Genomic DNA, 15732 nt, shown 5'->3' with positions numbered 1-15732 from the left:
GTTGATTTAGTCTACTCATGTTTCCGCCATATCCTGACCCTTGTAAGGGTGAAGACATATTGGCCATAGAATCAGAATATACTACCGGGGAATTGTGTAGATTTGCCATTACTGAAGTTGGCATTCCAAATGGTTGTTCCCTACCAGGCAGAGGCATGGTGAAATTTGTCACAAAAGGCCTAGAAGTGTTTCCCATAGGAGGGGGTGTCCCAACGGGCATTTGTTGTGCCCTAATGGACGAACTAGGAACACTTTGCGATATTGAAATCGCTGGTATTGACCCTGTTGACGAAGGTACAGCCTCAGACACAGGGACTGATCCTACATTGCCTCCCGTCGAAAGGACAGGGCTGGATACTGGGATGGATTCGTTTGGATTATTTGGCTGGTTCGCCATTCTCCTTACTCTCGTTCTTTTAGGTATTTCTACGTCGAATACGGCTAATTTACCGCTTCTTAGTCTCATACAACGAAGAAAAACTTTGACTAACGATTATCTAAGTTTTAGATTTCTGCACGGTCCCACTGGGCGTGCCAATTTGTTCGCTGTGAATTTTGGCGAACAACCTCTGGTTTACCAAAACTTGTAGAATTGGGTTACTTGCAGGATCAACCACACAAATCCTAGGACATGTGCAGATCTAAATGACTTTGATGATATCTAGAACAACTTTCATATCTTTCATTTTGGTTCTCTAAATATTTTATGTCGAAAGATGTTGATTAAAACGTTTGAACAGATGTAAATTTGACAAGATAAGATAAATGGCAGAAAGTAACTGACGAAAACATAAAGCGTCGAAAAGAAAGTGCAGAAAGATAATTGACTGGAAAACGTAAAAGGAATTTGTAAAGAACTTTAAACTTTATAAAATATAACTTTGAAAGAATTGGTGTTTGTTTACACATACATGTTCCAAATATGACTCTTTTCTCTCACACGGGTACTTTGAGTATTTTTAGGAATTTTGTACAAGTAAATTTCCACACTTTTTCGATAACAACTACCCTATTTATATACAAATAACATAACTGTTACTAACGACCAAATCCTAAAACTGTGACAAATGGCTTTCTTCTTTTCGCCAGATGCTTCCACGCGTCTTCTGCCAAACGTTACAACTCTTCTGAATTTGAATATTTACATTTTACGTTGAAATGACGTCTCTCTCCAGACTTTGTCGAATTGTCGAAATACTACAACATCATCCACGTCTGTCAAAGGTGCCTTTCCATTTGCAGATATCTTGTCGAAATGTCGAAGCTTCAATTTTGTCGAAGTGTCGAACAACACTTATCAACCAAAACCGTTTATCCCATATCGTCATTTGTCGAAAGAATCATTCTGCATACCAAATCTCATGACGTCGAAAACGCATGTATACAGTATGACATGAAGATCACAAACTCAAACTGTGAGGGTGTTCAACCTGAAACAAATCATTCAGCATCGGATACTATTGACATTTTAGAAGATGTTGACACACCAGCACCTCAAAAGATGTTCAAGCAAAGACTCTCTCACTCTGAAGAGCTTATTCTTGAAGACAAGTCAGAACCTGCCATAATCAGATCTTCATTCAGGCAAGATAAAGAAAGTCTTCTAGGATTGGTGTCTATCATAGAACCAACATCCATTAATGAAGCTCTTCTGGACTCTGAATGGATTTTGGCAATGCAAGAAGAACTCAATCAATTTTCCAAAAATGATGTGTGAAATCTAGTGCTAAAACCAAAAGGAAAACATGTCATTGGAACCAAATGGTTCTTCAAGAACAAACTGAATGAGCAAGAAGATGTGGTAAGGAACAAGGCAAAACTGGTTGACAAGGCTATAGTCGACAAGAAGAAATTGACTATACTGATACTTTTGCACTAGTTATCAAGTTAGAATCTATTCGTATTTTAATTTCATTTATTGTTAATCATAATATTATCTTATATCTAATGAATGTTAAGAGCGTATTTCTAAATGGTTACATAACTAAAGAAGTTTATGTCCATCAACCTCCTGGCTTTGAAAATCATAAAAATCCTGATTTTATTTATAAACTTAAGAAATCATTGTATGGTCTGAAACAAGCTTCCAGAGCTTGGCGTGAAAGGCTCAACAATTTTCTTTTGGAAAATGATTTCTCAAGAGGAAAAGTGGATACAACCTTGTTCCGTAAAACCTTCAAAAATGATCTTTTAATAGTTCAAATCTACATTAATGATATCATTTTTTGTTACACTAATGCCTTTCTCTAGCAAGAGTTTTCCAAGTCCATGCAAGTAGAATTTGAGATGAGCATGATGGGAGAATTAAAATTCTTTATGGGAATTAAAATTAATAAAAACCCAAAAGGATCATACATTCATAAGAGCGAATATACAAAAGAAATTTTGAAGAAGTTTGACTTGCCTGAATGTAAGGTTGCTAAAACTGCAATGAATCCCACTTGCACTCTTGGAAAAGATGAGGAAAGTAGCAAGGTAGATCAGAAGGTATATATAGGTATGATTGGATCTCTCATTTACTTAACTGATATTAGATCTGATATTCTATTCAATATATGCTTATGTGTTAGATTTCAAGCAGATCCTAGAGAGTCTCATTTAATTGTTGTTAATAGAATCTTTAGATATCTTAGAGGAACTACTAACCTTAGTTTGCTTTATAAGAAATCAAAAGATTACAAGTTAGTAGGTTTTTGTGATGCTGATTATACTAGAGATAAACTTGAAAGAATAAAGAACAAATGGAAGTTGTCAGTTTCTGGGTGAAAATATAATTTCATGGTCTAGCAAGAGGCAATGAACTATTGTGTTATCAATAGCAAAAGCTGAATACATTGCAGCCTCTAGATGAAACACTCAGACCCTCTGGATGAAAATTCAGCTAGAAAATTATCAGCCAAGTGAAAGTAACATTCCTATCTTTTGCGATAATAATTATTATATTTTCTGGTCTAAGAATTCCATTTTATATTCTAGAGTGAAGCATATTGAGATAAAACATCATTTTATCATAGACTATATTCAGAAGGGTATTCTAAGCTTAAGCTTTATTGATACAAACCATCAATGGATTTATATCTTTACTAAACCCCTTGCCGAGGACAAATTTGTTTTATTCTAAGGAATTTGAAAATGCAAATTTCTCCTGATTAAAATCTCAATGTGTGAAAAATCTGAGGAAGTAAAGATGAGACTCTAAGACTTTGCGTGTTTTCTACTTATCTCTGAAACAATCAGCCCTTTGATAAATAAATGGCTTTCTGGCTCAGAAGGTCCAAGTCAGAATCCCTATGGATTTCTTTGTCTTTTAGACTCTGTTTTATATTAATGTTTTGTTTACACAATTTTTTTAATGTTTTACTTTTCTTTTTTTTTAAATTGCTTAAATAATTGTTCAAAAAAAATATTTATTGGGTAAAGAGAAAATCTTTTCACCTATCTTCCCTTGTCTTTTTTCATATGAATTTTATTATATATATTTTTTTTTCTGCTTTGTCTCCTATGTATTTTCACATGTTTTGTCATTTTTCAATGTTTAGTCTTAATAAAGCATGACAAGCATGCTTTATTGTGTGTCTTGGTTTAAAGGTTATTACTGCTACATGCATTGATTATTGTTGACTCTTTTTGTTTAAACTTCTACCCACTCATTCCTATCACCTTAACTTTCTTTCCTAATCTATTTAAACCTATATTTGTCTCTTCTTAGTTGTCATCCCAGTTTATACTTCCTCTAAACTCTTTTTCAACCCTCAAACCTCAAACAATGTCTTATGTTTGTGGAGTTGCTTGTCCTCTCACCATGATTAATGGAAAATTCGTTGACTTCGATGAATTTAAAAATCATGGTTTTGATCTTCTAAGTCATGTCCGATCCCATAAATGGGTGAATTACTTTAACATGCTTGAAGGACCCGTCTATCCTGTTCTTATCATAGAATTCTTAAAAAACATGTCTTTCTTGCAGCTTAGACAATATGCTTTGTGCATTAAGTCTAATGTTTTTGGAATTCCTATTTCCATAAGTCCTACTCTAGTTTCTAAGGCAATCGTGTGAGAGGAACTTTGGATTATTATTGACATGTACCCAATGAGAAGTCCATTCGTTGAGAGAAAAATATTGCGCGCGATAGAAAGTATCACGTACGGGATGAAGCACTTTCAAAATCATGTGCACGATGGAATAATGACATACAATGGTACTTTTTTAGGCCCTTTTCTGATCCATGCTGACTGCTTTAAAAGTGGATTTTCTGCACTTTTTCAAGGGGAGATCAAGGGTTACAAAAATTGGAGATTGAAGAACGGATTAGAGAGCACAAAGGGTAATTTTGGGAGCATTTGAATCTATTGGAGGCCATCTCTTCAAGGGACTTATTATGTTATCTTTATCTATCAATTGTTGTATTTTTAATTACATTATGAGTAGCTAAATTCTCCTAGGTTAGGTTGTGTTAAGATGAACCTATTTCTATATTGTTGGATTCTATGTTGATTTGACCATTGTACGTACCTATTGATCTATAATCTTATTCAATTGCTTCTTATTCGTAATTCTTTTTATGTAAGATACTCTTTTAATCTGATTTTGGGTACATAGGGAATACTGACCATTAGTCTATATGTTGGACCTATGGCAATTGTTGTACTTATGCTGGTTGAATAAGGATAGGAGACCCTGAGTAGTGGCATAGAGAATTAACGTTCTACACATCGCCTAACCCTACTTATGCTGGCAAACTAGGGATAGAAAGCTCCGAGTAGTGGTTAGTGAGTTATTTCGTGAGGAATTTGCTATAACGGTTTTGTCAATTTCCCGTAGGATTATAGTGATTAGATAATTTATACAGTGCATCAAACATCAACAATAGAGGAATATGTGATTCTACAACACAACCTGATCACTTTCGTGACAATGTTTACTCATTTATTTACTTTTCACACTGAAACATGAAAACCCCCTTTTTTTACTAGTTTTTATACATTACACATATTTTGTCTTGCTTGGAGGCAGTCCCTATCGATTCAATCTTTTTTATTACTTCAACATTATCGGTACACTTGTTGAGAAGTCATCAATAAACATTCTATAGGATGGGATATCTTCATATGGATCAGAATTGTCATTGCATAATTTGATGGAAGGATCAGATGAATGAACACTGGTTTGAAGCCAAGTAAGCCTGAATACACTAAAAGATCAATGCAATATTTATTTTGGTAGAGTGAAATACAAAGTTTGGAGTGAGCGACTTCTAGGCCTGGGAAATACTTGAGGATGCCAAGATATTTAATTTTGAAAGCTTGATGGAGAGCTTCTTTGATGGCTTGAAATTCGTAAAGAGAGTTCCCTGCTAAAGTTACATTATCAACATGGACAATGAGGGTTGTAAATTCTGATTCTTTGGTCTTTACAAACAAGGAATCACCAATAATCACTTTTGTTGTAACCATTATGATTAAAAAGAGATGTTAACTTCTCATACCATTGCCTACTATCCTATTTAAGCCCATATAAGGATTTGATCAGTTTGCATACTTTATTTGGTTTGGAGGAAGTAACACTGGGTGGAATTAGCATATAAACCTCTTCAAGCAATTCATCATGTAGGAAAGCATTGTTTACATCTAACAGATGTAGATGCCAATTGTTTATTGATGCAAGAGATATTATAATTCTAACTATTGTAAGTTTTATAACAAGTTAAAGGTGTCATAATAGTCTAAACCCTATATCTAATTATAGCCTTTGACAACAAATATTGCCTTGAATATTTCAATACTTTCTATCTGAATTGTGCTAAACTTTGTATACCCATCTGAAGCCTATTTATTTGATGTTTGGTGGAAGATAAATAATTTTCCCAGTCTTGTTAAGAGAATCAAGCTCAGTTTTCATGGTTTGGTTCTAACTATCAAATTTGCTAGCCTCGTTGTATGACTTATGTTCAATTTGTATGGTTATTGATAGACTATATTGATAATTAGATGATAATTTAGAATATGATAAATAATTATAAGATGGATAGAAAGTACCCAATGATGATTGATTTAGTGCATCATGAAAGGAATCACATACATAGTCTTTGAGATGCGTTGATGGATTTTTTACTCTTGATGAAACCCTATTTAGATTGGACTCTACGATAAGTGATTGTGTCTCATCAAGGGTGGATTCTATGATAAAAAAAATTGGTCGATGTCATGATTAGAATCTATGGTGTGTATGTTTTCAAGGTTTTGAGGTTCTTGTTCATTAAAATTAGAAGAATTATGATTTGACTTCTTATGCAAGTTAGTAAAGTATTCCCAGTTATTTGTGATAAATGGTGTTTGAACATGATAAGGTAAAACATGTTAATGGAAGGTAACATTCATTGAGCTTAAAATTTCATGTGAGTTAAGGTCTTACAAAATAAAGCCTTTAAAACCAACAACATATCCTAAAAATAGATACTTTCTTTCACTACAAGAAAGTTTAGTTTTATGATATTCTGAAGTAGATGCATAACAAAAAGTGCCAAAGACTTTTATTTGAGTCATTTCAGTAAAAGATGTTGGAACAAAATTGTTCATATCCATTGGGTTTTGATGATAACAAAGTACTTAAAGAACAAATGTGTATACTAACATATGTTCAAGTGTGCATGATCACAAGCTTAGAATACAACTATGAATTGATCATGTTAAATGCATCTTTGAAGAAGCAAAGTGACTCAAATTCTGAATGATCAGAATTTGATGACTCTGAATGTGTTCATCAACCTCTAAAGGTTCAAATTTCGATCACAGTGTTCAAGCCTTTGGTTACAGCTCAGACTCTTAAGGCTAAAGATGCATATGGTTCATACTCTATCTCAAAGACACACATGTCTTGTCAAACGCAAAATTTCAAAAGAGAATCAACTAGGGTTTTGTTTTGCAAGGCTCAAGGAATGGTGATGTGACATTTTCAGCCTATTCTACCTTTTGGTAGACACTTAGTACTTCGAAAGATGTTGTGGACCATGCTTTTATTCATTGGAAAATGGTTCTAACCAGATGCATCCTCTAACATCTCTCTTGGCATGTTTCTTCACGAAGAAAACTCTTATGCTCATTCCTTCGAATGACTCTTTCTCTGCCTCTATAAAAGGAAGCTGGAGATTTGAAATAAGGTTACAACAACACAATATAAAACATATTAAGCATAACATTGAGCTATTGTTTATAACTTTTAGTGCATGAGATCTTAAGATTTCTTATCTTTGTATATCTTAGAAATCTTAATAGTTAAGAACCTTTGTGGTTGTTGCACAACTACTATACTTTTGATTGTGTATCAAAGTATAGTTGTTATCTTTTCTACTAAACTATTTGTTTAAAGTAGAGGAAGTATTTTTTTCTGTATGCTTGAGCAGTGAAGTCTCTTGCATGCGTGCTTGAGTAGTGAAGTCTCTTACTAGGTTGATTAACTAGAAGTTTATTGCTAGGTTGCTTGAGCGGAAGTCTCTTGCTAGTTTTCTTGAGAAAAGTTGTAATTAGTTTGATTATAGTGAAAATATCTTGTTGAGACAAGGGGACTTGACTACTCCCGGTTCAGGAGAGGAACTAGGATAAATTTTGCGTGTTACTTTGCTTATTTCTTCCGATTCATATTCTTTTCGCTGCTATCATAGATTATGATATCAGACTTTGAACTTTGTTCAGATTCTAAAGTTGTTTTTCAGAAGTGAAACACTTTTATAATACACAATTCACCCCCCCCCCCCTCTTGTGTATTTTCCCTACTTCATTTGACATTAGAGCACAGTTTGTACTATAACACTTAACAATGGTGCATAAAAGATCTTGAGAAAATAAGTCATGTCTAAAGGTCCTGAAGTAAATAGTCATGATGGAGGTCCTCCTCGTGGTTATATTAACCATGATCAAAGTTTATCTAGTCAAAACAACTATATTGTTATACCACCAACATTCAGTGGAGATTCTACTAAATTTGAATGGTGGAAAGGTAAGATGTACACTCACATCATTAGTCTAGATGATGAGTTATGGGCTATCTTGGAAGATGGAATTGACATTCATGTTAATGGTGTTAGAATGGTTTCTGACAGAAATACTCTCACTTCTGCTCATAAAGATATATACATTAAACACCATAAAGTGAGAGGCATTCTTGTTGATGTATTCCCTCATTCTGAGTACATAAAGATTATTGATAAGTCAAGTGTCAAAACTATCTTTAAATCTTTGTGTGCTACCTATGAAGGTAATCAACATGTTCAAGAAGCTAAAGAAAATATTATGGTTCAACAATATGAGTTATTCATAATGTAAGATGATGAGAACATTGAGAAAATGTTCTCAAGATTTCAAGTTCTTGTGTCTGGACTTCAGTTCTTGAACAAGAGCTATGCTACTTCAGATCATGTCAAGAAGATTCTTTGAAGTCTTCTTGCTAAATAAAGACCCAAAGTCACTTATATTCAAGAGGCTAAAGACTTAAACACATTAAATCTTGAAAGTCTTGTTAGCAATCTCCAAAGCCATTAGATGGAGCTAAATGGAGATGATCCTATAAAGCAATTCAAAACTCTAGCTTTAGATTCTGTTGTAAGATCTGAGAAATCTTCTCAAATTAAGGTGAATAAAGAAACCACTAATTATGAAGCTTCTGGTGAAGAATCTAATGATGATGAAATGTCTTTCATCATTAAAAGATTTCAACACTTGACTAAGAAGAAGAACATAGTTTCTGGTAGAAGCGGTGGCTTCAAAGGGTCAAGTTCAAGAGGTGATAAAGGTGATCAAAAGGGTTACTTCAACTGTTAGAAGCCTGGTCATTTCATTGTTGACTGTCCCGATTTACAGAAGGATAAGGTCAAAAAGGAAAGCTTCTAGAAGAATAGCTTCAGAAGCAAGTTCAATAAAAGCCTCATGGAAACATGGGGAAAACTTGACAATGAAGAAGAAATTTATGAAGAAGAAGCTAATATTACTTTGATGGCCTAAACTCTTTTATACTAAGAATCAGGAGTTGGTTCTGACTCAGATTCAGAGGACACAAAAGAGGTATTTTCTAAACTCTCTAAATCTGATTTAATTACTTTATGTCAGGATCTTATAGAAAGATGCCAGCAAAAAGATAGGCATATGAAACTATAAAGATGTAATATGGTCTTATAAGAGATGAACTAAAATCCTCTAAAGACAAAATTTAAAAACATAAAATAGATCAAATTGCTTCAATAAAAGATATGTCTGACAAACCTCTTGATAAGTATGAAACAACTCTTCAAGAGTTTATCATATTTGGATACAACATAACCAAACTTGCATCTATGATTTATGGTGTAAGTAAGAGCAAAGAAGAAGGTCTTGGTTCTCATCAAAAGCCTTATAATCCTAGGACTAGTATTTTGAAAAAAACCATCAGAACCTTCTTCTTCAAGCACTACTCAAAAGGGACTGAATGCTTACTTTATGTCTGCTGCTGAAAATGGTATAATTCCGAACCAATCAGAATCTGTGATAAATGACTCACAAGTTCTGAAGATATTAGAATCTCAGACTCAAAGATCAAAAGTTCTAAGTAAACTAGAACCTAAGACTCCCAAGTCAAAGATTCTGAAGAATTCAAAACTCAAGGTTGTTGAATCAAAGGTTCCAAGAAGTTCAGAAGTCAAGGTCAAGACTTATCCAAGATAAAGTATTTATAGACAAAAAGTTTGGAATGCGTTTATGCCTTACTAAAAGCCTAACTCTCAAAGCAAGAGGAAGCCCCGTAAAACTAACCTTAGAGGACCCATAAGAGTATGAGCACCAATGAATGAGTTTGTTTTTACGGAAGATATACTAAAGTGAAAGAGAAAAATAACAGTTGTTCCAGAACAATTGCTTACAACCTACAACAAGAAGAAGGCCTACATTCCAAATCTTAAGTCTGAAGAAGGAAGGAAATGTGAAATTTGGAAGAAACTAGTAAGACAATATTACTGGTACTGGGAAGACTGATGTTCTCTTATATTGAACTGGTGTTTCAGACTCTTGGCTATATCTTTGAAGTTAATTAGTTATTTTGGGAATTCTGAAAAGACTTTGGTTGGAATTCAGAAGAGCATTGTTGGAACGATATTGTTCCACATGAACAATATCAAAAGGTGATTTGAAACTACATAAACAAAGGTATAACTATCTATGTGTTTTTATGCAACAGTTTCTAATCCTAGCATTTTAAATGTTTGTCAGAAGAACTTCATGTTTATGAAAGAAGAATCACACTTCACTATGATAATTCTACTTTTAGCAGGTGTGAAAAACATCTTACTTTATATCAGAGTCTGATGATGTCTAGAAGCTACCTTAATCAAAAGCTCTAAAAAAACTTTTGATGAAAAAATAGCCTCTGAAGCATCTTATTCTCTAATATTATGAATATGATTAATTTCCTATGATATGCATGCAAATGGAGACATCGTGGTAACTGCCTATGGCACCTGTCCTCTTACATGTCATAATTTTAAAATATCTTCTTATACGTGGATTGTAACCGTTGGGTAAAAACTCCTCAATTATTGGCTATTTGTCTTTATTATTGTGTCTGTTGTTTCTTTTTATATTTATGCTCAGTTTTGTTTTTAAAAAGTTCACTCAAAACACTCGAGTTATATGAGAAGCACACACTACACTCTCTCACTTCATACACTTTTGTTTTCTCTAACCTCCTCCAAAAAACCACTTTTTTAAAAGAACCTTAAAAACCTTAAAAGCTCCTTTCAATAATGGTGTCCTCATCATCTGCTCAACATGCACACATGATCGTCGAATTTGAAAAAAGTTAGACTATCAAGCATAAATCCATGGATTTAAATCAGGATGATCTGAAGCTTTTGGTGAATTTTTTTTTGACTTTGACTAACTCAATCAAAATGGGTATGATCATTAGAGCTACTTCAGAGTTCAAGAGGGGTCTTCATTCTTTGATATTCTAAATGGACCAATTTACCCTTATCTTGTAAGAGATTTATGTGTTAGGGAAGAAGTCTTTGATGAATATGATGCATTTGAGGAACTCATACTACTGGTAGAGAAACACATTTATTTGAAAGGAAAGAGTAGAGAAGAAACGGGTTTGAAGAAGTTTGCAGAAGTTGAAATTAGATCAACAATAAAGGGTGTTAATGTATCTGTTAGAACAAGATTTTGATTCTACAATTAATCCTTAAGTTTTAATGATAACAAAGGATGAAACATTTTGGTACCCTAAAAAAATTATCTAAGTGTGCAGGGCTCTAATGATTAATGCATATGAAGAAACACAATCTAAGCGTTAAGCAAATCCAGAACAACTGAACTTACAACTGAATACGTTGCTCTGATGACTCAAGGCTCTGACCTTCTGCATCTGAAAGATCTCTCATCTGAAGTCTCTAAGGCTCACTACATTTGAGGAACGTAAAGTCTAAGATAACTCAAGAGCTTCTAATGAACACATCAGACAACCATCTGAAGAATACGAGATCTGAGTAAAAGTATCTGAACTCCGCGCACTCTGAGTTTCACCTATCAGAAGAAATCAAGACTTAACAACAAAGTATTCCAAATACAGTATAAACCTATATATGGAGAATATTAATTACTCTCCTAAACTTCTATGGAAAGGACAACAAACTTAATGGTAATTAAGTTCATCATTGCCAAAGATATCGGCACCAATGCTTCAGCCAACAACATCATATTCAACGCACTATATAAAGGCCCTACTATCATCATGCAAAAGATGAAGCAATCACACAAGAATACTGTAAATCAAATTCAATATTTCACTAATTCTTGCTCTATTTTTTCTCACACGAGTTGTTGCTCTTAGTGTGAATTTTTACTGTTCTTACTGTGTTCAAACTGCTTACCTAGAAGCACTAAACACCTTCTTGTAATTCTAAAATAGTGTTGAATATTTCCTCAAGTGACTTGTGAAGTCTGTAGACTTGAGAGGGCTAAGAGATCATTATACTCTTAGACGTTTGTTGTAATCTTTCTAGATTATTGGATTAAATCCCTATTGAAGGCAAAATCACCTTGGTTGGATGGACTGGAGTAGCTTTGAATTTCAAGCGAACCAGGATAAACTTCTATGTTGTTTGCTATGTCTTTCATGTGTGTGGTGTTTGCAAAAGTTTTTATATGTAGTGAAAATAATTCAACCCCCTCCCCCCTCCCTTTCTTGTTTTTCTCTACCTTCAGTATCACCACTTAGAAGACGATTGCTAAACTTTTGAAAGCACCAAAATCTTGAAGGTTTGTTTTGAACACTAAGGAGAATAGTCATGAAACAGAAGCCATAGAAAGATTTTTGTTTGTGAACTCTGAAAAATTGTGTTCTTCCAACTTTGGAAAAGTCAAGTACACGCAGAAGAATTTCAAGCTTTTGTTTAAAAATTCTTATTAGCTGTCTGATCCCCAGAGAAGATAGCACTAATCATATTTCATGGGATCACATGCACTTCATATTTTACCAAAAGAATGTAGATAAGATCAATCTCTTGGCATATATCTTCAATCATCTGTGTGAAGCCACTAAAAATATCACAAAGCTTCACAAGAAGAATGGGCCTTATGCAAGACCGTTGTCTGGATTTTTTTATCAGGGTCGTCTAATCGATGCCCTTAAAACATTGCCTAACAATAGGGATCTTGAGGATATACATGGAAACATAATGTCTGCTGTAGTTCTTACTAACATGAAGCTTCTGAGAAAACATGATGTGGTAATTTCAAGGGTGCCTTTCTCAGTTAGATGTACTAATCTTGACTATCTTGAGGATTATCATGTCATCACCAAGATGGATAATCCTGAAGTAGTCAGAATATACATTGAACAGGAATTCAAAAAGGGAGTGTTATAAGACTCAAAGACGTACCCAACAAACCTACTAATGTATTCAATCCTTCTAAAAAGAGGAAGCAAGTTGCTTCAATTGCTCATAAGGATGCTCAGAAACCATCTTAAAATAAAGTTGTACATGAGAAGGAGATTGAAAAATAGACTAAAGAAGTCATTGCATCCACTTAGTTGATGCCCTCCAAAATAAGAAGTGGAAAATCTCCCAAGAAAGTTGTTTCTACATCTATCTCATCAAAAGCACCTTTGAGGAAGAAGAGATTAAGAAAGTTGTGTGAAATTGAAGAGAATGAGGAATAAGAGGATCTTGGTGTATCCTTGGTCAAGAAAAGAAATTTGCATATGATGTTGATTAGGAAAGTGTTGTAGAACCTATCTTCAGAAGTGCTCAAATATTAACATCGGTTATGTTGGATCAATCAGAAAATCATCCAAAAACTTATGATGCTTTGATTAGAGAGGCTGTTGTTATTGGTGATCTGAAGTCTCCCGAGGTTCAGGCTGCTGAAGTTATTTCTGGATTAAATTATGTTGAGACTGGAGCTTCTGGTTTTCCTGAAGAATTTGTTTCAGAAACTATTGTTGAAGAAAATCTTGCTACTTTAGAAGCTCTGAACATTGATATGATAGATATTAATCTAAACTTTGTCTTTGAAGATGGTTTTGGTTACTATACCTTGAACCACAAATCACCAACTCCCTCACCCAATCATTCTCCAAAACACCTTTCATCGCCTACTGTTGAACCTACCTTTGTTCAGAATCAGATAACTCTTTATTCTGATTCTAAACAACCATTACCCCTTAACATCATGCTCGAACCTCCCATATATATTTCAAGTGGGAAAGCCTTATCTTCTAGTTCTGAGTCAAAATATGATAAAGTTGGGTTTGATGCTCACCTTGGCCTAAATTATTCTACTCCTAAACCTGTCTCTATTAAACCCATATAAGCCATTCCTATTCAAACTTTCTCTCCTTAAAACCAACAATCTAACCAAACATGTTCTGCTTATGAAGATGAACATGTAACCATTATCCAACCAGAAACTACTTCCCTACCAGAAATTTAACCACCTCAACAATTACCTCAGTCATCACCTCATAAAGAACCCAATCTTGTTCAAACTCAACTCTCAAGTTAAGACGTATCTGAAGACCAGGTTGAAGTTGAATAAATTGTTCAGGATATATCTTTGGATCAATTCACATCTAAACCTAGAATTGAATCCGAACATATCTCTTTTGACTTACTTCACCCAGAAACCTCTTTAAACCTATATTTCCCAGAAAACCAATCCTCTGGCCCTTCACAACCTAATGCCTCATCCCATCCACTTTTTATCTAAACAAACCTAGATGCAATCAAAATAATCTTTTTGTATAAAGTGCAGAGTCTGGCCGATAATAGAACATCTGCCTCTGAACCAGTAGCATATACTGCTAAGTAGGATTCTCTCTGGACCGTTTTTGTATTAGTCATTCAGAATCTGAAAGATGTTACTTTAGAATTTGTCGCTTCTTCCAGTTCTAGACAAGATCTTTTGGAAGAAAAACGAGTCTCTATTACTGTTACTCAACAAGCCATGGTTGTCAAGAAAACTGAAATGGATGAAAGGATGAAGTCAATGGGTGATAGACAATACATTATGGGTGTTGATCTTAGAGTTGTGTTGGATCTTTTGAAGAAACCATATGGTTAGGATTTAGAACCACTTTTTTTTCCTTATTCCTTATTAACTAAGTTTTTGTTATAATATTTCCCTTCTTTCATCTGTTATGCTTGGTATTTATTTATCTTCATGCTTATGTGTTTTTACTCTACGCTATATTTGTAAGGAATTAGTTATTTTATTTGATAAAATTAAGAATAACTTGTACTTTCTTTGAGATGTTTTGGATGGATTATGTCTGCTATTTCTTGGAAGATTGGTACATTCAAAGGGAAATAAGCAACTATTTAGAATGTATCATTGTAATAAGGAAGTAAAGAAATTCATATTTCATTAATTCAAAAGAGGGAGTACAAGATCACTGGTCTACACAATTCTGTCTAAATCAGAACAATATCCTCATGCACAACATGATGTCTCCCAATCTATGTCTCGCTCCTCACTACCCTCATCTGAGTCATAATAAACTATCTTCCTCAACACCTTATGTTTCTTCTTCTTTAATGCCTTCTTCTTCTTTTTGGCCTTCTTCGCTCTTAGTGCATCTCTGACAGTGGTTGACCCAGATGGTTGGGTCTCTTCAGTTGGTTGCTATTAGTGCTGCACCAAGGTGGTGGTCTTGCTCTTAACATTGGTTTCTGTTGAGACAGTGCTCTTAGCTTTCTAAGAAGAAGTACTCATGATACTGGGAGGTAAGAAGAGTTGATTGAAGATGTGGGATGTCTGTCTATAAGTTGTGCTTTTATAGAAGAGTTTGAGTAACTTGTACGCTACTTTTGGAAGTTGAAACATCTGAAGATTTAATGCTTGATACTTTATCTATTTATAGAAATGATTACTTTTGATGGTTGCAATTCTTGCATGACAAGTGACTGTCTCAAGAAGTGCAAAAACATTTCAACCTCTCTGATGGGAAGTGCAAAAGTTGTTTTTGCTATTTTTATCAATATTTAATTTTCCCACATATTTGACATTCGTAATATTTCTCTCTCTCTCTCTCTCTCTCTCTCTCTCTCTCTCTCTCTCTCTCTCTCTCTCTCTATATATATATATATATATATATATATATATATATATATATATATATATATATATATATATATATATAATGACATAGAATGTGTTCATCAACCTCTGAAAGTTCAGACTCTGATCATGGTGCTCAAGCCTATGGTG

The sequence above is a fragment of the Lathyrus oleraceus genome, chromosome 6 (genome assembly GCF_024323335.1).
Source record: "Lathyrus oleraceus cultivar Zhongwan6 chromosome 6, CAAS_Psat_ZW6_1.0, whole genome shotgun sequence".
Lineage (NCBI taxonomy): Eukaryota > Viridiplantae > Streptophyta > Magnoliopsida > Fabales > Fabaceae > Lathyrus > Lathyrus oleraceus.
The sequence above is the reverse complement of the archived record's forward strand: the minus strand, read 5'-3'. Positions refer to the sequence as shown.